The sequence below is a fragment of the Macaca fascicularis genome, chromosome 6 (assembly GCF_037993035.2).
Source record: "Macaca fascicularis isolate 582-1 chromosome 6, T2T-MFA8v1.1".
NCBI classification, from domain to species: Eukaryota; Metazoa; Chordata; class Mammalia; order Primates; family Cercopithecidae; genus Macaca; species Macaca fascicularis.
The window spans coordinates 8,280,940-8,305,566 of record NC_088380.1 but is presented as its reverse complement, the minus strand read 5'-3'; the positions used below and the strand labels follow the sequence as shown (position 1 = coordinate 8,305,566).

The 24,627-nt window shown below is 38.7% G+C and overlaps 1 long non-coding RNA gene across 5 annotated transcripts in view; it reads right to left on the bottom strand.

Moving 5' to 3' along the window:
* The window catches only part of LOC102133425 (uncharacterized), a 150,568-nt gene extending 126,251 nt beyond the window's left edge, over positions 1–24,317 (bottom strand). For all 5 annotated transcript variants that reach the window (XR_012414506.1, XR_010587297.1, XR_006698641.2 and 2 more), the window contains exons 1-2: positions 23,875–24,317; positions 11,337–11,468 (exon numbers count right to left, since the gene is read on the bottom strand). This is a non-coding gene — a long non-coding RNA (uncharacterized lncRNA). The remainder of the gene's footprint in view (positions 1–11,336; positions 11,469–23,874) is intronic.
* Positions 24,318–24,627: the final 310 nt, after the last annotated feature.

Below are 24,627 nucleotides of genomic sequence, written 5' to 3'. Positions count from 1 at the left end.
TCCAGGCCAGCCAGTACCCAAGCAAGCCCTCATGAATCTAGCCTCCAGACCAGCACCTACATACCCAGCCTTTAGAGTAGACCCCATGAACTCAGGCTCCAGGCTGGTCCCCATACCTCAGTATCTAGGCCAGCCTCTGTGGGCTCAGGCTCAAGGTGTGTCTCAGTGGATACAGGTGCCAGGTCCATCCAAGTGCCCAGCTGGCTCCTGGAGACTCAAGCTCAAGGTCTATCTCAGTATTAGGTCAGTCCACCCCAGGCTTCAGGAAAGTTCCCACGTATACAGTCAAAATCCCTCCCTTCTCCTTGCCCTCCACCCTGGCCAGTGCATTCAGGCTCCAGGCACAACCCCACAGACCCAGGCACCAGGACCACCTACTTCTTGACCCAGGTATCAGGTACGAGGCCATATCTGAAGACTCAGCAGCAAGCCTACCCATAGAACGTAGTAGACAGCCTGCTTAGTATCTCTGGACAAGCTGACTGGTGAAAGGGGACTTTCCCTGAAAGAACAAGTCTACAAAGACAAAAAACAGTCCCTACTTCTTCAAATGTGCAGACAATCATACACAGCTACAATGACAGAGAATAATCAGGGAACCATGACACTACCAAAGGAACAACAACAAAAAGAGCCAGTAAATGAGCCTAAAGATAGGAAAATTTGTAAACTGCTTGACAAAGAATTCAAGATAATTTTTTTAAGAAAGCTCAGTGAACTTCAAGAAAATATAAACTACTGAACAAAATCAGTGAAACAATAAAACAAGAAATTTAACAGAGACATTAAATTATTTTTTAAAAATCAAACAAATTCTGGGACTGAAAAATCATATTGTTAATGAAATAAAAAAAACAATAGAGATTATCAAGAGCAAAATTAGTCAAGCAGAAGAAACCATCAGTGAACTCAAAGATAGGTTGGTTATTTGAAAAGATACAGTTAGAGAAGAAAAGAGAATGGAGACAGCTTGCAGAATTTATGTGACAGCATAAATAGAAAATATTTGAATTATAGGCATTCAAAAAGACAAGAGAGAGACAAAGAGACAGAAATGTTATTTTTGACATAACAGTGGAAATATTCTCAAAATCTGAAAAAAAAAATCTATTAATATCTGGGTACAGGAAGGTCAAAAGTCTCCAGCAAGATTCAATTCAAACAAGACAACACTGAGACATATTATAATCAAACTGTCAAAAATCAAATAGAAAAAGAACATTCTGAAAGCAGCAAGATAAAAGAAGCATATCACATGTAAAGTAGTTCTAGTAAAGCTAGAAGTCTTAGTAGAAAACTTATAGGCCAGGAAAAAGTGGACTAATATAATCAAAGTGCTAAAGGGGGTGGGTGGAAACCCTGCAAACTAAGAATTCTGTACCTGACTATGCTGTCATTCATAAATAAAGGAGAGATAAAGTGTCTTAGCTCAATTTTTGTTGTTTATTACAAAATACCAGAAACTGGGTAATTTGTTTTTTAAAAAAATGAATTTATTATCTATATTTGTGGAGTCTAAGTTCATAGTTGGGGGGCACAATGGGTGATAGCCTTCTTGCTTATGGGGACTCAAGAGTCCCAAAGCAGCACAGGGTGTCACATGGTGAGGCAACTTAGTGTGCTACCTCAGTTCTCTCTCTCCTTATAAAGCCACCATTTCTCCTCCTGTGATAACCCAATAATACATTAACCCACTAATTTGGTCATCTACAAATAGATCAATCCATTTAAGAAAACAGAGCCTTTATGATCCAATCACATCTAAAGACACCACCTCTCAATACTGCCATGATGGGGATTAAGTTTCAACATGAGTTTGGAGAGTGGGCATTTAAGCCATATCATTCCACCCCTGGTCTCCAAAAGCTCATGTTTTCGTCATATGCAAATAGATTTATTCTTTACCCGTAGCCCCAAAGTCTTAACTTGTTACAGCACCAACTCAAAATTTCAAAGTTGGAAATCTCATCTGTGAGTACGTGAAATCAAAAGAAGTTATCTACATTTCAGATACAACGGTATAACAAGCATAGAGTAAACATTCCTATCCCAAAAGGGAGAAATAGGCAAGAAGTATGGGGTAACAGGCCCCAGGCAAGTCCAAAGCCCAAGAAGGCAGACATTGGGTCTTAAGACTCCAGAATAATCTCCTTTGATTTCATGTCTGGCATCCTCTGCACACTGGTGCAGGAGTTGGGACCCCAAGGTCTCAGGCCACTATGGCTTGAGTGCACCCAGCTCTCTCAGACTGGCATTGCATGCTGGTAGCTCTGCAGTTCAGTGGTCTTGGTGGCAGCCCTCCTTCTATGATTCCATTAGTCATTGAACTAGTGGGGACACTCAGTGGCATCTCCAATCTCACATATCCACTCAGCATTGCTTTAGTAGGGCCTCTCTTCAGTTTCTTCTCCCCAATGACGAGTCTCTGCCTGGATCTCAAGGCTTTTGGTAACATCCTCTGAAATCTGGGTGGAGGCTGCCAAGCTTCTACAGTGTTTTCTTTCTGACAGCCTGAAGAATTAGCACCAGGTAGATGCCACCAAAGTTTATGACTTGTATATTTCAGAGCTCCAGCACAAGCCAAACCTTGGACTGCTTGGGTGACAGTAGAGCACTGTGCCAACATGTGGGTAGTAGAGTTCTGAGGCAGCCCTGGGAAGTAAGCCTTAGCCTGTGCAGAGTACACCAGGGCTGCCCTCTGAAATCATTCTGCTTTCCCGGGCTTACGGAACTGTGATGGGACTGGCAACCTCAAAGATCTCTAAAGAGCCTCCAGGGTCTTTCTTCCATTGTCTTGAAGAATAGCACCTGGCTCCCTTCTATCCATGCTAATCTCTTTAGTAAATGACCTCTGGGTTATACCCTTGATTTCCTCTGCCAAACATGCTTTTTCACTTTTTTACAAGGCCAGGCTGAGAGTTTTCCAAATCTTTCCATTCTGGTTCCCTTTTAGTTACAAATTCTGTTTTTAAATCATTCCTTTGCTCCAGAATCTCAGCAAAATTAGCCAAAATTAGTCATGCAGCTCCTTCTATATTTTGCTTAGAAATTTATTCTGCCACACAGGAGAATCACTTGAACCCAGGAGGCAGAGGTTGCAGTGAGCTGAGATCGTGCCACTGCACTCCAGCCTGGGTGACAGTGTGAGACTGTGTCTCAAAAAAAAAAAAAAAAAAAGAAAAAGAAAAAGAAAGAAAGAAATTTATTCTCTCAGATACCCCAGTTCATTACTCTCAAGTTCAGTCTTCCACAAAGGCCTTGGACATGGACACATCTTAGCCCAGTTCTTTCCTAATTTATAACGAAAATGTCCTTTACTTCAGTTTCTAATACTTCTTCCTCAGTTCCATCTGAAACATTGTCAGAATAGCTTTTACTGCCCATATTATTCTTATCACATCCACTTACTCAGTTTCTAAAGAGTTCCGAACTTTCCCTGGTCTTCTTGACTTCTGAGTCCTCACCAGAATCTAGGCTTTTTCTAGCCTGCTCCTCTTAATTCTTTCAGTCTCTGCCCATTACCCAATTTTAAAGCTGCTTCTCCATATTCAAGTATTCATTATTAGCAACATCGCCACTCTTGGTATCAACTTTCTGTCTTAATCTGTTCTGTGTTGCTTATGACAGAATACTTGAAACTAGGTAATTTAAAAAGAAATTGAATTTATTTCTTAGAGTTATGGAGGCTTGCTTGTAAGGACTCTGTGTGGTGTCCTGAGGCAATGCAGGGTGTCACATTGTGAGGCAGCTGACTGTGCTAATGTGCTAGCTCAGGTTTCTCTTCACTGTCTTGAAAAGCCACCGGTTCTTATTCCATGATAATCCGTGACTATTACTCATGAATTAACATATTAATTCATGAGTGGACTAATTCATTCGCAAGGACAGAACCTTCATGATCTAATCACCCCTTAAAGATCCCACCTCTCAGTATTGTCACATTGAGGATTAAGTTTCATTGTGAATTTCTTTTTTTAGGGTGAGGACATTCAAGCCATAGCCAAGGCTTTCCCAGACAAACAAAAGTTGAGGAAGTTTATCACCAACAGGCTTATCTTACAAGAAATGCTAAAAGAGGTTCATCAAGCTGAAAGGAAAGGACGTTAATTAATAACATAAAAACATGTCAAAATATAAAACTCATTGGTAAAAGTATGTTTTTAGTACAAAAGTTAAAAAACAAAACAATTAAAAATAATTATAACTATAATTTGTTAAAGATATATAAAAAGATACTAATTATAATGTCAACATAAAATGTAGGGGAAAAGTAGAATAAAAATGAAAAATGTTGAGTTTTTTCATGTGATCAAAGTTAAGTTGCTCTCAACTTATGATGGGTTGTTATAACTATGAGTTGTTTTATGTAAGCCCTCATGGTAACTGCAATGTGCAAACCTGTTGGTAAATAATAAAAGATAAAACAATAAAGAATCAAGGCATACTACTAAAGAAAATCATCTAATCATGAAGGTAGCAAAAGAGGAAAAAAGGATTTACAAAACAATTAACAAAATGGTAATAGTACTTATCAATGAGTATCTTAAATGTAAATGGATTAAATTGTCAAAACTAAAGACATAGAATGGCTGCATGGATAAAAGAAACAGGACACTGCTATATATCGTCTACAAGAGATTCTCATTACAGTTAAGGAAATACATAGACTAAACATGAAAAAAAAATTACACAAATAAAAATCAAAAGGGACTGGAGGTAGCTATACTTACATCAAATGAAATTAAAAACCTAACATTACACCTCAAGAACCTAGAACAAAAAACAAACTAAGCCCAAGGACAGAAAGAAAAACTGAACACCATATCAGAAATAAATGGTACAGAGACTAGAAAAACAATACAAAAGGTCAGCAAAACTTTGAGTTAGCTTTTTGTAAAAACAAATAAAATCAACAAACCTTTAACTAGACTTAAAAAAAAGGGGAATAGTGAATAAAACTGCAAATAAAGAAGAGACATTACAGTTGATACCAACGAAATACAAAACTCATAAGAGGTTACTAGGAACAATTATATAGTAACAAAATGGATAACCCAGAAGAAATGGATGAATTCCTAGAGGCATACAACCTACCATAACTGAATCATGAAGAAACAGAAAATATGAACAGACTAATGAGTACGGAGATTGAATCAGTAGTAAAAAGGTTCCTATCAACAAAAAGCCCAATACCTATTGACCTCACTGATGAATTCTATCAAACATTTAAATGACCAATGTCAATCTTTCTCAAATCCATCCAAAAAATTAAGAAGAAGGAATATGTCCACTCATTTTACCAAGCCAGCATTAGCCTGATAGACAAGTCAGATAAAGATACCACAAGAAAAGGAAATGGCCATACATGATGGCTCACATCTATAATCCCAACACTTTGGGAGGCCAAGATTGGAGGATCATTTGAGGCCAGGAGTTCAAGACCAGCCTGGGCAGCATAACAAGACCCCATCTCTACAGAAAATCTTAAAAATTAGCCAGACGTAGTGGCATACACATGTGGAACCAGCTACTCAAAAGGCTGAGGCAGAAGGATCACTTGAGCCTGAGAGATTGAAGCTATAGTGAGCCATGTTCATGCTACTGTACTCCATCCTGGGTGACAGAGTGAGACATTGTCTCAAAAATAAATAAATAAGTAAAGTAAAAGGAAAAGAAAATTATAGGCCAATATCCCTGATGAAAATAATCTTGAACAAAACACAAGCAAACAAAATTTAACAGCATATTAAAAAAAGTCTTTCACCATGTTCATATTAAATTTATCCCAGGGATGCAAGGATGGTTTAACAAATGCAAATCAATAAATGTGATATACTACATTAACAGAATAAAGAACTGTGATTTTATGAAGTTTATATATTGGCTCTCATTCTTAATTCCTCCTGTAATCCCTGTTGTTTCTTAAGTTACTAAAACAATAAGCATATCTTTCATAAAAGTATTTGGCCTTTTGTCCTTGTTTTTGAAGCAGCTATAGAACAGCTTCAGAGCAATAAAAGTGAAAGATAGTCTTTAGTTACAATTTTGGGGCATGTAGGCCTCAGAAGCATGCCTCAAAAAACAAAATCTTTCTTTGACCTTCTCCTGTCCTCCTTTTTCTTGCTTCTTTTTTTCCCCAGGACAGGGCATAGGAACTAAAAGCATGCTCTAATCTTCCCTTGCCTTTCTGTCTTGGAGCTGGCATAAAGAAATTCTTTTTCTTGCTTCTTTTTCTCCCCCAGGACAGGGCATAGAAACTAAAAATACGCTCTAATCTTCTCTTGCCTTTCTGTCTTGGAGCTAGCCATAAAGAAATTCTCTGACCTTCCTTGTCTAACTGTAGGTCATAAGACTCCCATTCCAGAAGGCGTCCTGCTCCACACCCTAGAGGAAGGAATGATGCACAGAAAGGCCAAGAAGAATCCAGACAGGTCTTGCTGTGTTTTCCCACTTGGTCTATTAGTAGTAGATCATACCCTGTTTGGCCAATCACATCTCTACACAGTTGTCTATCTTCAGTCATGCCTGCCCCATGAAGTCTCCATTAACAGCCAAGACGACAGGGTACGAAATGCTTCCGCGCAACTGAGCTTTTGGAGACTTGCTGAAAGGTAAACAAGAACTCATCCACAGGGCAGGAGTGTGGCGCACCCCAGTTCCTTGGAAACAGAAGCTCCTGTGCTCCAATGTCCTTCCAGACATTGCCCTATGTTTTTCTTCATCTGGTTGTTTACTTTTATCTTTTAAAATATCCTTTACAATAAGCCAGTAAATTAAGTAAGTGTTTCACCAAGGTTAGTGAGTCACTTTAGCAAATTGTGTCTAAAGAGGGTTCATGGGAACCCCTACTTGAAGCATTTGACAGAATTCAATATCCATTTATGATTTAAACACTCTCAACAACTTAGTGATAGAAGGAATGTACTTCAAAACAATAAAAGAAATGTGACAAACTCAACCAACAACATCATACTCAGTGGGAAAAAGTTAAAAGATTCCTCTAATACCAGGAACACGACAAGGATGCCCACTCTTGCCACTCTTATTCAACACATTTCTGGAAGACTTAGCCAGTGAGATTCAGCAGGAGAAAGAAATAAAAGGCATACACATTGAAAATAAACAAGTCAAATTTTTGTTTGAAAACAAACAAGTCTATTTATAGATGACATGATCAAATACATAGAAAAACCTAAAGATTTCACCAAGAACTGTTAGAACTGATAAATTAGTAAATTAGCAGGATTTAAAATCAGCGTACAAAAATGAGTACCTTTTCTACACACTAACAAATAACTATCTGACAAAAAAATCAAACATTCCTATTTACAATATTACCAAAAAAAAAAAAAATACTTAGGAATAAATTTAACCAAGGAGGTGGAAAACTTGTATGCCAAAAACTATAAACCATTGATAACATAAATTGTAGAAGACACAAATAAATGGAAAAATATCCCATGATCATGTATTGGAAAATATGTTAAAATATTCATACTACCCAAAGCAATCTACAGATTCAATGTGATCTCTATCAAAATCCCGATAATATTTTTGTATTAATAGGAAGAGAATCCTAAAATTTATATGGAACCACAAAATACCCCAGATAGCCAAAAACATCTTGAACAAAAAGGAATGAAGCTGGAGACAATATACTACCTAACTTCAAAATATACTACAAAGCTATAGTAATCAAACAGCATGGTACTGGCATAAAAACAGACAGATAGACCAATTGATAGACTGAAGAATCCATAAATAAATCCATACATTTAAGGTCAATTGATATTTGACAAAGGTACCAAGAACACACAATGGGTAAAGGACAGTCTCTTCAATAAATGATGTTGCAAAAACTGGATATCCACAGGCAGAAGAAGGAATTTGGACATCATGTTCAAAAATCAACTCAAAATGGACTGTAGACTTAAACATAAGATGTGCAACTGTAAAATTACTAGGAAAAAATCATAGGAGAAAAGCTCTGTGACACTGGTCTAAGCAATGAATTTTTAAATAGGACTCTAAAGGAACCAGTAGCAAAAGCAAAAATTAACAAATGAACTTATAACAAATTGAAAAGCCTCTGCACAGCAGTCAACAATCAATGGAGTGAAGACAACCTACAAAATGGGAGAAAATATCTACAAACCGTATATCTGAAAAACGATTAATATCCAAAATATATAAGAAACTCAATAGCTAGTAAACAATCTATTTAAAAATGGGCAAAGGTTCTGAATAGACATTTATCAAAAGAAAACATACAAATGGCCAACAGATGTTTGAAAAAATGCTCAACATTACTAATCATCAGGGAAATGCAAATTAAAACCACAATGAGCTATCACCTCACACCTGTTAGGATGGATATTGTCAAAAAGACAAAAGATAAGCGTTGATAAGGATGTGGAGAAAAAGGAACCCTTGCACACTATTTGTGGGAATGTAAGTTAGTTCACTCATATTGAAAACAGTATGGAGGCTCCTCAAAAAATTAAAATTAGAACTCCCAAATGATACAACAATTCCACTGCTGCTATACATCTAAAGGAAATGAAATCAGCATGTTGAAGAGATATTTGCACTCCCATATTCACTGCAGCATTATTCGCAATAGCTAAGACGTGAAATCAACCGGAGTATCCACAAAGGATGAATGGATAAGAAAATATAGCATACATATGCAAGGAAATGCCATTCAGACTTTACAAAGAAGGAAATCCTGTCCTCTCTGACAACATGGATGAACTTGGAGGACACTATGTTAGATGAAATAAGCCAGAAACAAAAAGTCAAATACATGTTGTCACTTACGTGTGCATCCAAAAAACATTGAACTTGTAGAAGCAAAGAGTACAATGGTGTTTGCTAGGAGCTGGGGTGGGAAGCATGGGATGGGGGAGATGTTGGTTGAAGGACACAAAATTTCAGTTAGATAAGAGGAATAAGTTCAAGAAATCTAGTCTATAACATAAAGAATAAAGTTAATAACAATGTGTTCTTGAAAATCACTGAGAGAATTAAGTACTCTCACCACAAAAAAATGGTGTGTGAGGTAATGCAAATGTTAATTAGGCCAATTTTGTCACTCCACAATGTAGACATATTTCAAAACAAATCCTTCTTTCTCACATCCCTCACATCCAGTTCCTCAGCCAATCCTTTCTGTATGACACCAAAATAGACCCAGAATGTGATCATTTCTTATGACATCCACCACAGGTCCATGATCTAAGCACTGCTGTGTTGAGCATAGCATCAAATAGCAGTAACTTCCTGACAGCTCTACTGCTCTGACTGGCCTTGCACAGACCCCCTGCCACCTATTATCCACAGAATGGAGGGGCCCCTTTAAGATCTAAGTCAGGTCCTGTCCCTCCTCTATCAGCTCCCATCACTCAGAGTAAAACCAGATCCTCCACACCCCAACCCACCCCTCTGCCAGCTGACCTGGCCTATCTGCCTTGGCCCATATCTCCTTCATGCTCTCTATCCTTTCCCTCTGTCCTAGGGAGGGCACTGGTTTCAGTTCTAGAACCCACAAGGCAGTTTCTATTCTTAGCTCTAATGATGAGCTCAATTGTGTATGCCCCAAAATTCATATGTTGAAACCCTCACTATCTCAGAATATGACCGTATTTGAAGACTTGACCTCTAAAGAGGTAGAGTTAAAATAAAGTCTCCATTCAATATGACTGGTGTCCTTATTAGAAGAGTGAATTTGGACACAGACATGCATAGAGGGAAGACTCTAGGAAGACAAAGGGAGAAGACACAGGGAGAAGAAGGCATCTACAGGCCAAGGAGAAAGGCCTCAGAGCAGACGCCCTGCTAACACCCCTATCTTGAACTTCCAGCCTCCAGAATTATGAGAAAACAAACTTCTATTATTTAAGCACCCACTCTCTGATTTGCTGGGACAGCATGAGCAGGTGTATACAGGGCCTTAATCCCCCTATGTCCTTCAGGTCTTTGTTCAAAAATCACCTTCTCACCCTGGCCATTCCTGAACATACTTTCTACCCCTCTACCTCTGAATGTTCATGCCTGCTTGCCTCATTTGTGTTTACTTCAAACTTGTGCATTGACCCAGACTCTCCGTGGGGCCAGCTGCAGATGTGATGGGAGTCTCTCAACATTTAGAACAACTTCAATGATATCTATGACTCATCTGGAACGTGCTGGGAGCCAACTTTTGTCTGCATGAATCACATAAATTACAACCCTTAACATCCTTATAAGGTGAGAACCCTGTTTGCTCTTGATTTACCAATGAAGAGAACGAGGATCATGGAGGTTAAATAGCTTGCCGAGGTTGTACAGTTAGTAAGAGGTAGAGTTTTTCCCTTATCCACTTTTCCCAGACTCCTGTTCTCTGGCTCTAACCATGTAACAGCAACAGCACACTACCCTGTACCTCAGGGACATGGCAGGTGTTGCTGCATAGGTCCAACAAATCCACCGCACCCGCTCAGGGCATTCCCTGTCACTGTGAGAGTCAACGGTGTGCCAATTCACCAAAATGTTCACCACAAATCAGAAACAGAATTATTTAGAGCAATTTAGCCATTTTTGAGATGGTAGAAATAACCTAATTGCTACATGTTTGTCATTAATTAATAAAATAGTTAAAATAAGGTGCCCCATATTGAACCAAATGATGCTGTTTGTGTTTACTAATTTACGCAGTATCTCAAGTCAACAGGACCTGCAAATACAGGACTAAATTAGCCTAGAAACATAATTGCTTCTGACCCTGAAATGACCTTTGCAAAAATTATAACTGAGGAAATTGTGAAAGTGAAAGACTCCATCTTGCTTCTAACCTTTAAGCTGTCTTTGTTCATTCTTGGGCATCAGCCAAACTAATCTTGGGAAGGAATTTAGTTTATAGTTTGACTCTGAAAGAAAACTGATAATAATCCTTTCCCAAAAAGACTCCTTTCTTGCCTGGGGACCAGTCTGCTTTTGTAGGGCTAACAAATTAGCTACAAGATTAGAAATTAAGGTTTAGGGGTCATGCAGCCTCTGGCTCTAAGAGTCTGAACCTCCCCAGATTGCTCCTGGGGATAACATCACTATTATAAAACCTAATATCAGTGCTTGAGATATTTTGCAGACCCTGCACTTGATGGATCAGTTGACACCACCCAGACCTGTAATTTGGCTCAATATTTTCTGCAATCCCACCCAGGAACAGAAGACACCAAGGAAACCTAAATTCAACCACCTATGATTCCATCCCCAACCCAACCAATCAGCACCCATTGGACCATTACAACCCTCTATATGTTTTTACTATGTATATGAAAAAAATATCGAGTACTTACTAAAAATTGCAGTCCAAGGCACGTGGTTTTGTTGGCGTGTAGGACTGCTCCACACAATGACTCAGAGCCCAGGATCGTTTCAACTCACAGCACACCCATCCCCAGGGCTTCATCTTCATCTGCATCCAGCCACTGTAGGGAAAAGAGTGAAGAGGAAGGTCACACATAATGCTCAGAAGCCTTGGTGTCACTTCTCATGTCCCATGGCTGTGACTCCCTCACCAGGCAGCACACGTCCAACAGCAAAGGAGGCTGGAAAATGTAGCTCAGCCCAGCACCAGGACACTGTGCCATTTCCATGCAAGGTGACAAGGAATTTCAATGACTGCCTGGAAGGTTCTAACACAGAATAAGGTAGAAAACTGATTACAGGTCAACTGGGACTGCCAACTAATTTCAGAGTTTCACAGACCTATCCACCCAGTCATGGGTCATGACCAACTGGGGCAGGCCTCTGGACTAGAGCCACCTGCCCAGGTAAGACAAAGCCTAAACCAGCAGAGCAGAACTGCCTCCCTGCAGGCAAGCTCACACCCCAGAGAAAAAAAGGGAGGTTCACAGTCAACAGTGACATTCTTCATTAACCATCAATGCGGTAATTTCATAAATCCTAGTGCGGAGAGAGGAAAGGGGGACAGACATCAGCATGTTACAATAATTAGGCTCTTTCCACACAGAAGGAAACATCCGAGCAGGAAAGAACAGTTCCGCTCTAATATCATCTTTCAAGGACAAACCCATTTTCTCCTATTTCCAAGGTAACTGACTCTCCAGGCAGAAGCAGTCACTCATTCCTCTGTCTTCCTTAAAGTCGTGGACTCTCCAGTGGAACTCGCCCTGCTTCCGTTTTGTCATACACATCTGTTTATATATTCAGTATCCCTAAATAGACTGTGCCCTTATGAAAAAAGGCTCTTCATCTCTCAGCATTTTGCATTATTTTCAGTAGCTAACACTTTGTCCTTATATACACTAAAATCTTAATGATGAACAAATACATGATTCAAAGGTGTAAAATAAGCAAAAAGTAATTGATTTGTATTTATGACAAAAGCGTGGGTTTCTTTTTCCTTGTGGCACCATGAATTGCATACTCCATACATTGATTGCTACTAGAGAGAAAGTCCAGGTTAAAATTCTTCTCATGTATCAAAACCTGAAAGATATGGAACCAGTTTGGAATCTAACAAGGCAGGTCGATTACAAAGATGGAACACAAAGCCTGAGCATTCCAGTTTCACTTTTGGATTTTTAAAATGATAAACCAATTACTCAACAGTTAGATTAGTAAACCGCATAACATAAATTGTTCACAAGTTTTTTTAAAGTAAATTTGAATATTTTCTGTTCTTGAATAACTCATTTTATTCAATGTTTAAAACAATGAATTATTAATGTGACTGAAATTATTTTCATTAAAAGGCAAAGCTTCCAAACACTTTTTAATCCCAGAAGAAGTAAATTATAGATCTGGCATTTGTAAATTCTAACTTTAAAAATGTATATATTCATTTTGTAGAGCTCAGAACATTTTGAGTTAAAGCATTAAAAGTAATATTCTCTCTTCCAATTAGGAAAAGTCAGTTGTTGGAATAATAAATTACCACATATCATTTCAGAACAAAATAAGAATGTAAACTCATGACTTTGTTATTCCCCTTTGTAACATAATTTTGAAAAGGAAATATGTCCACTACTAATAATGGTAAAATTACTTTGTTTTTGCAACTATCCTTAATTATCCACTCTGTTTACCAGGAAAGAATCTACTGGTCTGACCTTGGAAAGGCCCCTCTTGGCTCCCTCAACAGCTTATTCACGTCTCTGGAATTGCATCCACCACTTCATTGACTCTATTAGTCCATCAAGTCCATCTCCCACATCAGGCAGAAGCCCCTCAAGGGTGGGGGCCATCTCATCCAACCAGCATGTTTCCTTGGGGATGACGGATAGTTCACAACTGATATTCCTCAAACTAAGTAATGGTTCCTTGTGGCCTGCACGCCCCTCAGCCCAACAGCCCAAGCCCTTCACAATCTCCTCACTAGTTTCTCTGAGAGTACAATATGGGCATGCTAAGACCACAGAAAATCCTCCAACCTGGGCATTCCCATGTCTCGGCTCATGTCCTCCCACTTTCCAGCTCCCTCCATTTGAAGTGGAGCAGCCATATTACTCCATCATGAAGCCTCGTTCACAGACAGAGGTAGCATTCCCATCTGCTAATCTGTGATTGCCTTCTGTGCTTCTTTTTATTATGATATTCTCCACTAGAATGGGCTTCGTGTTTACATATGGCCATGCTTTTTTCTTTAGACTTAACGAGTGGTTACTTACGGACAATACCTCTGGCAGTACCAGGACATCACTCGACACACTAGCCCATGTGCTACAACTATTTCTTGAATTGAGACAATTTCCTCAGTAAACTGATAATGTAGAAACAAGAATGATCTTCCTAGCATTAAAGTCCTCCGTACTTAGAAGCACCATGCCAGAAGTGATTTAGGTATCACCACAAGTTATGTACCTTTGTAAATTACCATGGGGGAACTCATTTGCGTAATCATCCCACTCTTAGAGTGCAAGTTCAAAGATGCCACAGGTCATCGATAATATTTCAACTTAGTTTGAAATATTAAATTACTATTAAAAAGATAATAGCCAATATTTCAAGAATCTAAACTTCATAGATTCAAATAAATTTCAAATAAACTTCAAATAAATTTCAAATATATGTAATTTTAAGTAGTAGTTACTATAGTTGAAGCTAGAAATACTTTCTTGAAAAATCCCATAGTGTATCCAAAATGAAATCAACTTGAAGATGCCATTTTATCAAATTCACAAATTAAAACATGATGAAACAAATATCAAATAGTCCCAATGCTGACTAAAACACAATACCAACCTCTCCCCAAGAATATTGCATAGAAAGAATTTTCAGGGTTTAAAAATGAGTGAAATAAGCATGATCTACTTTAAACCCTCCAAAGTTCAGTTACACCTAAGTAAACTTTTAGAAAGCACCCTTTTAACCTCTGTTATCTTAGAAATGGCTGAGCCCTGCTAATGTAGGCAGTCCTTCAGAGGACAGTTGTTGCAGCCATAGAAACAAGACAACTACAAGCAAAGGGAAGGGGCTGGATTAGGGACTGAACTGCATCCACCCAAAGCCATAGGCTGAAGCGCTAACCCCTAATGTGACTGTATTTGGAGAAAGAGTCTTTAAGGAGGTAGTTAAGGTTAAATGAGATCCTATAGGTGGGACCCTAATCCCATAGGACTGATGTCCTTATAAGAGGAGAAAGAAATATCAAAAAATCTATGGGCCTGTGTGTGTGTGTGTGTGTGTGTGTGTGTGTGTCTGCCTCACTCTCTCTCTTTCTCCCCTCCTCCTCTTTTTTTTTTTTTTTTTTTTTTTTGAGACAGGGTCTTGCTCTGTTACCCAGACTGGAGTGCAGTGACACCATCACAGCTCACTGCAGCCTCAACCTCCCGGCATCAAGCGGTCTTTCCACCTCAGCCTCCCTAGTAGCTGGGACTACAGGCATGCACCACCATACCCAACCAATTTTTGCATTTCTTGTTGAGATGGGGTTTCACCATGTTGCCCAGGCTAGCCTCCAATTCCTGAACTCAAGCAATTCACCTGCCTTGGCCTCCCAAAGTGCTGGATTTATAGACATGAGCCACTACATCTGTCTTTCTCTCCTCTTTCTTTCCTCCCTCCCTTTCTCCTTTTCCTTTATGTGCTTCCTTCCTCTCTCTCTCCCCCTCCCCCTCTCCACTCTCACAAAAGGCCATGTGAGGACACAGAGAGAAACCACCAACCGCAAGCCAAGGAAAGAAGCCTTATCAGAAACCAATCCTGCCTACACCTTGATCTTGAACTTTCAGCCTCCAGAGCTGTAAGAAAACAAATTCCTGCTGTTTAAACCACCCAGTCTGTGGTATGTTATGGTAGTCCAAACAGAATAATACAGGCTGTTTGATTACCTCAATTCAAGCTTGTTTCACATCTCATCAAAACTGATGATTGTCATTCAGAAAAAGAAATGAATTAATACGGAAAAATAATTGTAAATTAATTGCAAAATAGTAAGTATTGCTAAGGAATGCTTACGAGGGTCATTGTAAACATAGAAATTTGTGTGATGTGAAGACTCTTTGTTAGGATGTCAGTGTCTTTATTGGAGAAATTAATTTGGAGGCACAAAGGGTTACTCTCTGAGGTCTAATATTCAGTGGATCAGTGGATCAAGTGTTGCTTTGGAGTAGATCATAGATACCCGACTTCAAATCTAATCTTTATATTTATCTGTTGTGTGACCAAAAGACAATTTCCATAATTTCTTGAGCCTCGGTTTTTCTCATTTCTACAAGAAGGAGATAATTCTACCTCTCTCCACTGCTGGAAAGACTATATTGTATAGGAAGAATCTAGCAAAAGGAATCATTACTATTTTTCAGTATTTTTTTTTTAGCATTTTGCAGGCTTCCAGCATGCCAGAATTTGTAGAAGCTCTTCTGGAAATAGATATTGCTGTGGGGATTCTCACTTCTCTATTTATTAAGGTAATCAGAATATTGTTTTGATAGTAGGATCAAAAGATGAATTAAACTCAGGGCAGTACTTACTCAATGACAGGTTATCACTATTGATATAAAGAATATGACTAGACATGAACACTGGTCTTGAGACCAGAGTCTGCCACTTTTCATGTAACTTAGGACAAGTGATTTTATTTCTGGCTTCAAGTTCCTCCCATATAAAATGGGGACAACTATCCCTTCAACTTCACAGCTGTTTGTGGGATTCAAAGGCAATAAATAAAAACGTTCTAAAGTTTTTCTAAAAAGAAATTAGAGCCTAACACAAAAGAATCATCAGGTTTTCATGGAATTTCATTCTATAGTGACTGAGGACACTGCCCCATGTTCCAAGCAGCCAATATTTAAAGGAACAACACTAGGCCACGTGCTAGGCACAAAGTCCATGTCTAGTAACCAAAAGGAATTTGGTTCCTGCCATGAAGGAGATTTCTATCAAGCAGGGCAGACAGATAATAAACACACAAGAAAACTAATATATTCATTACTCCAAGATATGAAAGGTCCTATTAGTGAAGAGATTGGACAGCCATAAAAAGAATACCTGGGGCAGGAGGACTGATTTAGACCAGGAGTCCAGGACACCTGGCAGGGTGAGGTTTATGCTGAGACGGGCAGGAAAGATGGAAGTGAGACAGGGAGAGTGGAAGAGACAGCCTAGGCACAGGGAGGAGCTAATGCCACTGTCCTCAGATAAGAAGTCATCAGGGCTACACCTCAGAGAGCAAAGGGGCAGCGACATTAGGAGACACAGGAAGAGGGCTGGATGAGGGAGAGGCAGCACCAGGAAGAGCACGTAAGAGGTTCTTTATTTGAACCCACATGCACGGGCAAATCTTATTAGAAATGTTTTGATAATTCTTCCTTTCTCTCAGAAAGAGTAATGTAATCCACCAATTTCACAAAAAGAAATGAAGGCAAGGCCTTGGTTGGTGCTAAGAGAGAAATCTGATTCGGGTTTTACTCAATATTAGTTATTTCATTGTCCTATCGAATTTCTCTAATATTAATTGCATCTGATAAGATTGTGTGATTATACTTCAGCCTCAAAATCATAAGTTGTTTTTTGCTTCTGGTATTTTTCTGAAGTTTCCCTACATGGGCCACTCCTAAAACAATTTATATTTTATTCCTTCAATTTAAGTTACAATAATTATTTTAATTATACCCTACTTTTATTTTGTAGCCAGTATTTTGGTTTCTTTTTCTTTTGTTTGCCTTTACGGGAAGTACACTATTAGTTTACCAGAAAATGGCAGGTTTCTATAACCACAACACAATAAAAATGCCATTTTAGCCTTTTTTTTCCAAGGACGGCAATTATAAAAGGAAACTTTACACTATAGTTATACCAATAAAACCATACAGGGCTTCTCAATAAAATGCATCACAATTTGGAGCTACAAAGCTTTTAGGTTTTGATCATCACCACATTTCAACTTGTCATCTCCTCTTCATTATTAATAATACCCCCTAAATTCCTTTCCTTCAGCCTTATCTGCTTTCATAATTCTCTATTCTCAGGGCTGGCAGGGAGGAAGGATGGCTGCTCTCACTGGGAGCACACAAGCCATCTGTAATCACTTATCCTGTAGGGGAATTTCGCTCAGCAATTGGTTCTGTAAATCCCTTTCTTTACAAGATGTGAAGTGATGGATTCATTTTGTCATGCATCTTTCATTCACTCATGTATACATAAAAAGAAATTTGTAGTTTACACCATTACATCAATATAGTAGTGCCATTTTTGAATGCTGTTAAGAGTATTAGAGATGCTATTTCCACCAAATCTGTATGAAAAAATACTGAGGCCAGGCACAGTGGCTCATGCTTTTAAGCCCAGTACTTTGGGAGACCAAGTTGGGTGTATCACTTGAGGTCAGGAGTTTGAGACCAGCCTGAACAACATGGCAAAACCCTGCCTCTACTAAACATACAAAAATTAGCTGGGCCTGGTGGTGTCCACCTGTAGTCCTAGCTACTCAGGAGGCTGAGGCAGGAGAATCACTTGAACCTGAGAGGAGGAGGTTGCAGTGAGCCAAGAGTGCACCACCGCATGCCAGCCTGGGCAACAGGGCAAGACTCCATCAGAAAGAAAAGAAAAGAAAAGAAAAGAAGAAGAAAGGAGAGAGAGAAAGAGAGAGAGAGAAAAGAAAGAAAAAGGAAGGAAGGAAGGAAGGAAGGAAGGAAGGAAGGAAGGAAGGAAGGAAGGAAGGAAGGAAGGAAGGAAGGAAGGAAGGAAGGAAGGAAAAAATACTGATAACAACAACACTAGTAAGATTATATATATGCATTAGTTCCCTTCTCTAGAACTTGAGGTGTGACTAGAGCAGTAAGTAATTAAGAATCAACTTGTTTCAGGGAGATGAGCGATGTTCACCTCTCTAGTACTCGAATGAATCTTCCTAAGGTTGAAAGAGATGCTTCCAACTTCCAAAAAGCTCTGGCAGTGACCTTGCTGGGACACCAAGTCTCCCGTAGGTGCTCTCTCCTGGAAAACAGATAATTTGACCTTGTGTCTCATGTTTCCAGGCTGTTCAGAACCAACTGTACCTTGAGCTACCTGCATATAGTCAATGGTGTCAAAATAGTTTACCTTCTCTATGAGCCCCTAAAGTTCATGAAACTTTAAGGACTGAAAACACATGGGCATTTTAAGTAGTGCCGGTTCTATAGATAATACAAAATTATCCAGAGAATACATTTGGTTTTGTTTTCTCATATATAAATCTCTGTCCTCTATACAGAATAACACAATTATGAGGAAGAAAAAAAACCATTGTTTTAAATCCCCTTTCTATAATGCTGCTGCGAAGTTTACGTAAGACATCTATACCACGGGGAAGGAAGAGTTGTTAGTAGACCTATTCCACAGATGAGGAAAACAAGGAGAAAAAATGGTAATTCCTCCAGGGTTCCAGAGCTCACACTTAGCAGAGTCAGATTCCAGCCACCCCACGGACTCCCAGTCCTGGTCTCTTTAACATGAACGTCCTGACCACTCCATACTGGCTATGGGCCCATGGGCCACTGTCCTTCCATGCCAGGAGCTATTGCACATTCTGTGGACTAAGGGATAATGGATGCATGAAAATCATCCATGTATTATATGATATTCCTGTGGGCATTTTTTCCTGTTATTTGACTTCATATTGAACTGGCTGCATTTAAAAATAAATACATAAATAATAAAAATTTAAAAACTATCATCAGTGTATTTTCTTATTTTGGGTCATTGTGGATTAGCTTGCTGCAGACCAACTCTTCCACCAAGAACAATTAGAAAGGCCTCGAAAAATAAAAATAAATAACTTGTTTATGTACGCCTTCAAAAAATGGCCACTTTTGTGATTTTCTTTCTGTATGTAGTTTCATCAGTTTTATTACACTGACTTTGGTGTGTTTTTCTTTATACATAGTTGATTTAGGATTTATTGAGTTTTAATCTGTGGTTTGATATCTCTCAATTGGTTAAAGTTTTAGGCCTTAATTCTTCAAATATTGATTCCCCCCTCCTTTTTTTCTCCTCCCCTATTATACAGTGCCAGTTCCACATGTACCTTTTCACCATGTCCCATATCTCTCTTAGGCTCCTATCTGTATTTTCAAGGAAAAGACTTCTCAACAGAAAAAAAGAGAGGTCAGAAAACTTGAAAATGCAATATTCAGAGGGTTGAAAGAAAATAAATGTCACTTTAGATTTCTATACACATGAAAAGCATCATTTATAAACAAAGACAAAATAAAGACATTTCCTAACAAGTAAAACCTAGTAGAATTTGTAACCAAAGAACACTTCCTAGAAAAAAAACAGTATTATCCCAGAAGGAAGGATAAAGACAATGGGAGTAATAAAAAGCAAGAAGAATGATAAATATGTAGGTAAACCTAAAGCATATGGACTTTATAAAATAATAATGCATTTGCTTTGAAATATCTAGAGAATGAAATACAGGGCAACAAAGGTACAAGATATGAGAGGGAAGTAAGTAAATGGAGTTAAAAGGTCTGAAGATCATTGAAAGTAAATAGGAATTCACACCAGACTTCATAAATAATGGATTCATGTTGTAAACTCTGGGTAACTACTCAAAATAGAAACTGTATACATTAAAATTATTATTTTATTTAAAAAAAGCAATGAAAATATTTAACAAAAAATAGTCATTAAAGAAAAGGAGAAATATAGAACTGATGTTAAAAATAAAAAAAAAACTAATCAGAAAATGATACATTTTTAAGCACAAGTATATGTTATTACATTAAGTATAAACCAATTACATACTCCAAATAAAAAAGTTTGGCAGACTGGATTTACAAAAATAAAAACAAAAATGTAAAATATCTTGCAACCTTTTTCTGAATCTGAGAAATATTCAGAAAAAATCGTTTGAAAACTTTCTACCAATATTTTGACAAAACCCTTTGAAAATAGAAATACAATGAAATTTTATGTGTTAAAGATTTACTTCAAATAACTTAAAAAGGAAAACATACATAACAAGAAACTGTTGAAACTTTGCCCTTAGATCAGGGATGATGTATGAAACAAACTTTTCTTCAGTGTTGTATTGGAGGTCCTAGCCGAGGCAATAATACAAGAAATTTAAATAAAACAGGCTTAAAGATTGGAAAGGAAGAAATAAATCTGTCACTATTTGCAGAGATCACATTATATACTTCTGCATATATTTATAGACATTATGTATATATTATACATATGCATTTATATATTATGCATATATTAGCAAAGTTTATGGATACACGGTTCTATTAGTCGGCTAGGGCTGCCATAACAAAATATCACAGACTGGGAGGCTTAAACTATTGAAATGTGTTGTCTCACAGTTCTGGAGGCAAAAGTCCAAGATGGAGGTGTCAACTGAACTGGTTTCCCTAGAAACGTCTCTCCTTGGCTTGCAGATGGCCATCTGCCTGCTGCTACTTCACATGGCTGTCCCTCCATGAACACTTAATTCCAGTGTCTCTTTTGTGTCCAAATTTCCTCTTCCTCTTCACATTAGTTCTACCAAATTAGAGTCTCACCCATATGACCTCATTTAACCTTACTTACTTCTTTAAAGTCCCTAAATTCACATACAGTTACGTTCTGAGATATTGAGTATCAAGACTCCAATATATGAATTTTAAGAAACACAATTCAGTCCATAATAAAGATCAATATGCAAAAATCTATTATATCTCTGCATACAACAATTAGAAAATAAAATTTTAAAAATATTGCTTATAATAAGACATAAACCCTGAAATTGCAAGGAATAACTGTTACAAGAGTTTTGTAAGGCCTCTGTGTAGAAAATTATTTAACATAATTAAGAGAAATTTAAGAGGACAAATAAATGCATAGATATACCACGTAAATGAGCTGAAATGCTCGATAGTTTAAAGATCTCTATTTTATTCAAATTGATATATGTAATCTCAATTAAAATTCCAGCAGGTCTCTATAGAGATTTAAATTATGAAGCAAAAATCCATTTGGAAATGCAAATAGCCAAGAATAGCCCAGATAAGCTTGAACAAGAATAGCAAAGTTGAAAGAATTTTTAGAAAGATGTCAACTGACAGAGATAAGTAGAGCATGGACTGTTATAGGATCTAGAAACAGACCCACACATAAATGGACATGTAATTTATTCAGAAGCTGGTACTGCAGTGTTGTAAAGAACATCATGATTTATTTATGATTTTGAATAAATTATAATGGCTAAAGTGGATATTCACAGTAAAAATAATATGTTGACCCCCACTTTATACAATGGACAAAAATCCCTTCGGAGTGGATTTTATATCTAATTCATAAAAGAACAATAAACCTTCTAAAAGGTAATATACAAGAATATATTTTAAGAACAGGCAAAACTTTCTAAACAGAACACAAAAAATTTAGCTGTAAAAGAAGATAGTGATAAATTACATTAAAATTATGAACAATTCAATATCAGAAAGTAGAAGTGCAAACCAGAGTGAAAATGTGTTTTAATATGTATACTCAACAAAAAATGCATATGCAGAATTCTTTGACATCTCACAAATTAATAAGTGAAAGATAGATCAATGGATTAATATGAATTTAAGTTTCCTTGGCACCTGAACCAAATAATCAGAAACCAATCATTGTAACTCTTTCTAGTAAAATAAAAAGTGGAAGATACATGAAAGTTACAATGCAATCAGAACTTCTAAAATGTAAAGTAATAGTTTTATAAAGTCCTTCCGAAATGCAGCTTGTTTTTATTATCTTGCACTGTCTTTTTACTCATTATTTTTACATTAAATTACATGAATCAAAAAAAAAACTTTTCCAGTCATTTTCATTCTAAGGCAAAGTAGGGTTGCTAGACCATAATAGTTTATTCTTTTGTTTAATTTTTGTTCATTATATTGCTATGGTTTGAATATTTGTCTCCTCCAAAACTCCTGCTGAAACTTAATTCCCCATCTGGCAGTATAGAGAGGTGGGGGCTTTAAGTGACCACAGGTCATAAGGGCCCATAAATTAATTAACCCATTGGGTTTTCACGGGAATGGGATTGGGGTCTTTTTAAGAAGAGAGACCGCATGCACCCGTCACCATACAATTGGCCCCTTTTCTTTATAAACTACCCAGGTTCAGGTATTCCATAATAAGCAACAGCAAACAAAGACATATGTATTTCTTTTTGAAACCACTGTTTATGTCAAACTCTACCAGCTGGTCATAGAAATGGCAAATGGGAAAAAAATAAGTAGTAGACAGATAGGCCACCTCATATTCAGAGGGAAGATTTTTTATATTTTCATTCACAATCATTTCTAAAATTCTGTAAATTAAAAAGATGGTGTATTTTTACAATAAATATAGAAATGTTCAGGAGAAAAATATCTCTAGATTAAAACAAAGCACAAAAGAAAGAGACTTCATCCCCTTCCAATCTATTAAAGTCTGCAAGCTATAATGAATTCATTTTCCTATTCTCTGCAATGATTATTTCAAATATTTTCACTTCTAAAAGCTCTCTATTTTTCAACAGCAGCCCCTGTTTCTAACTTCTTTGAGAGATCAGCCATTGATCTAGCTCAGATTTGTATTGCCATTCTACAAACTCGCCTGCATTTCATTCACCATTTTCTCCTTCTCTCCTGTTAACCAGGAGCAGGTGCCTCAGGTTTGTTTCAGCTCAGCTTTTCCCCAGGTACCATGGAACTCATCCATGCCAGCTCTCCATCATTAAGCACTCCGGCCTATAAATTATCTCCTTTCTACTGTATATTCAATCTATCTTCTGTGTATACGCATCAGCATTAAAAATTGTTTTAAAATCTGTCTGGCCTGGCGCGGTGGCTCTCACGCCTATAATCCCAGCACTTTGGGAGGCCGAGGCGGGCGGATCATCTGAGGTCAGGAGATCGAGACCATCCTGGCTAACACAGTGAAACCCCGTCTCTACTAAAAATACAAAAAATTAGCCGGGTGTGGTGGCGGGCGCCTGTAGTCCCAGCTACTCGGGAGGCTGAGGTAGGGGAATGGCGGGAACCCGGGAGGCGGAGCGTGCAGTGAACCGAGATCGCGCCACTGCACTCCAGCCTGGGCGACAGAGCGAGACTCCATCTCAAAAAAAAAAAAAAAAAAAAATAGCCAGGCATGGTGGTGGGCACCAGTAATCCCAGTTACACTCGGAATGCTGAGAGAGGAGAACCGCTGGAACCCAGGAGGCGGAGTTTACAGTAAGCTGAGATCGCGCCACCGCACTCCAGCCTGGCCGACAGAGCAAGACTCCATCTTTATAAAAATAAAACCAAAAAAAAGCCCTCTGTATCCTTCTCATTACTCATGTAACTCTTTCTCCCCACCAGAAACTTCCTTAAAACTGCTACTTTGCTCTCTCCATTTCCTCACCCCCACCTGCAACTCAGTCCTCACCTCACTCGAGTCTCTTCTGCCCCAGCACGAAGTAGCAACCGCTCTCCTTAAGGCACCCAGTGATCCCCTGCGGCTGTATCCAACAGTGTCTCCACATCTTTCCCCGCAAAATGGATTCTGCTCCTTCATCCGCGATGTCAACAAACAAATGGCAACATGTTCTACTCCGTTCGCGTCAGAAGTCAAGCAAGAGACGGCCTGTGGCTGGAGCCCCGTAGAGAGTGTGGGTTCCCCACTCGGTCCTTATGGAATTCTGCTGTTTCCACGGGCGACAGATCGTGTGGCTTCAACGCCAAACAAAAGTTCAAAGCTTTTCCAAGTTGGTCAACTGCCTAAACTTAAATGCGGGAGTTGGTATTTCTGCTGGAAAAGCAACTCTCCACACACCTCGCACAGGACCAGAACCTTCCGGTTCCCTTCTCTCCTCAGAGCCCACGGGAAACGGGGGAGCCTGACCCTACCTGACCCGGATGCAAACGTGGCCAACGACCCCGGGGCCAGTCAGGACTCCTGAGAGTCTGAGGCTCCCACATGGAACGGCATAGGATGTCTCTGCCTGCTTTGCTATTTAGTGGCCAGAGCCCGCCCTGTCCCAGGGTCCCGTGGCCTCACAGCTGACTGGGCTGAGGACTCCCCGTCTCACCCGGAGCTCCCCAGGCCTGGATTCTGCCCTGTCCCCAGCCAGGGTCCGCGAGGCTCCACCCTCCCGCCTTGGGGGCTCCACCCAGGCTGGGCCCAGCGTAGCGATGCCCG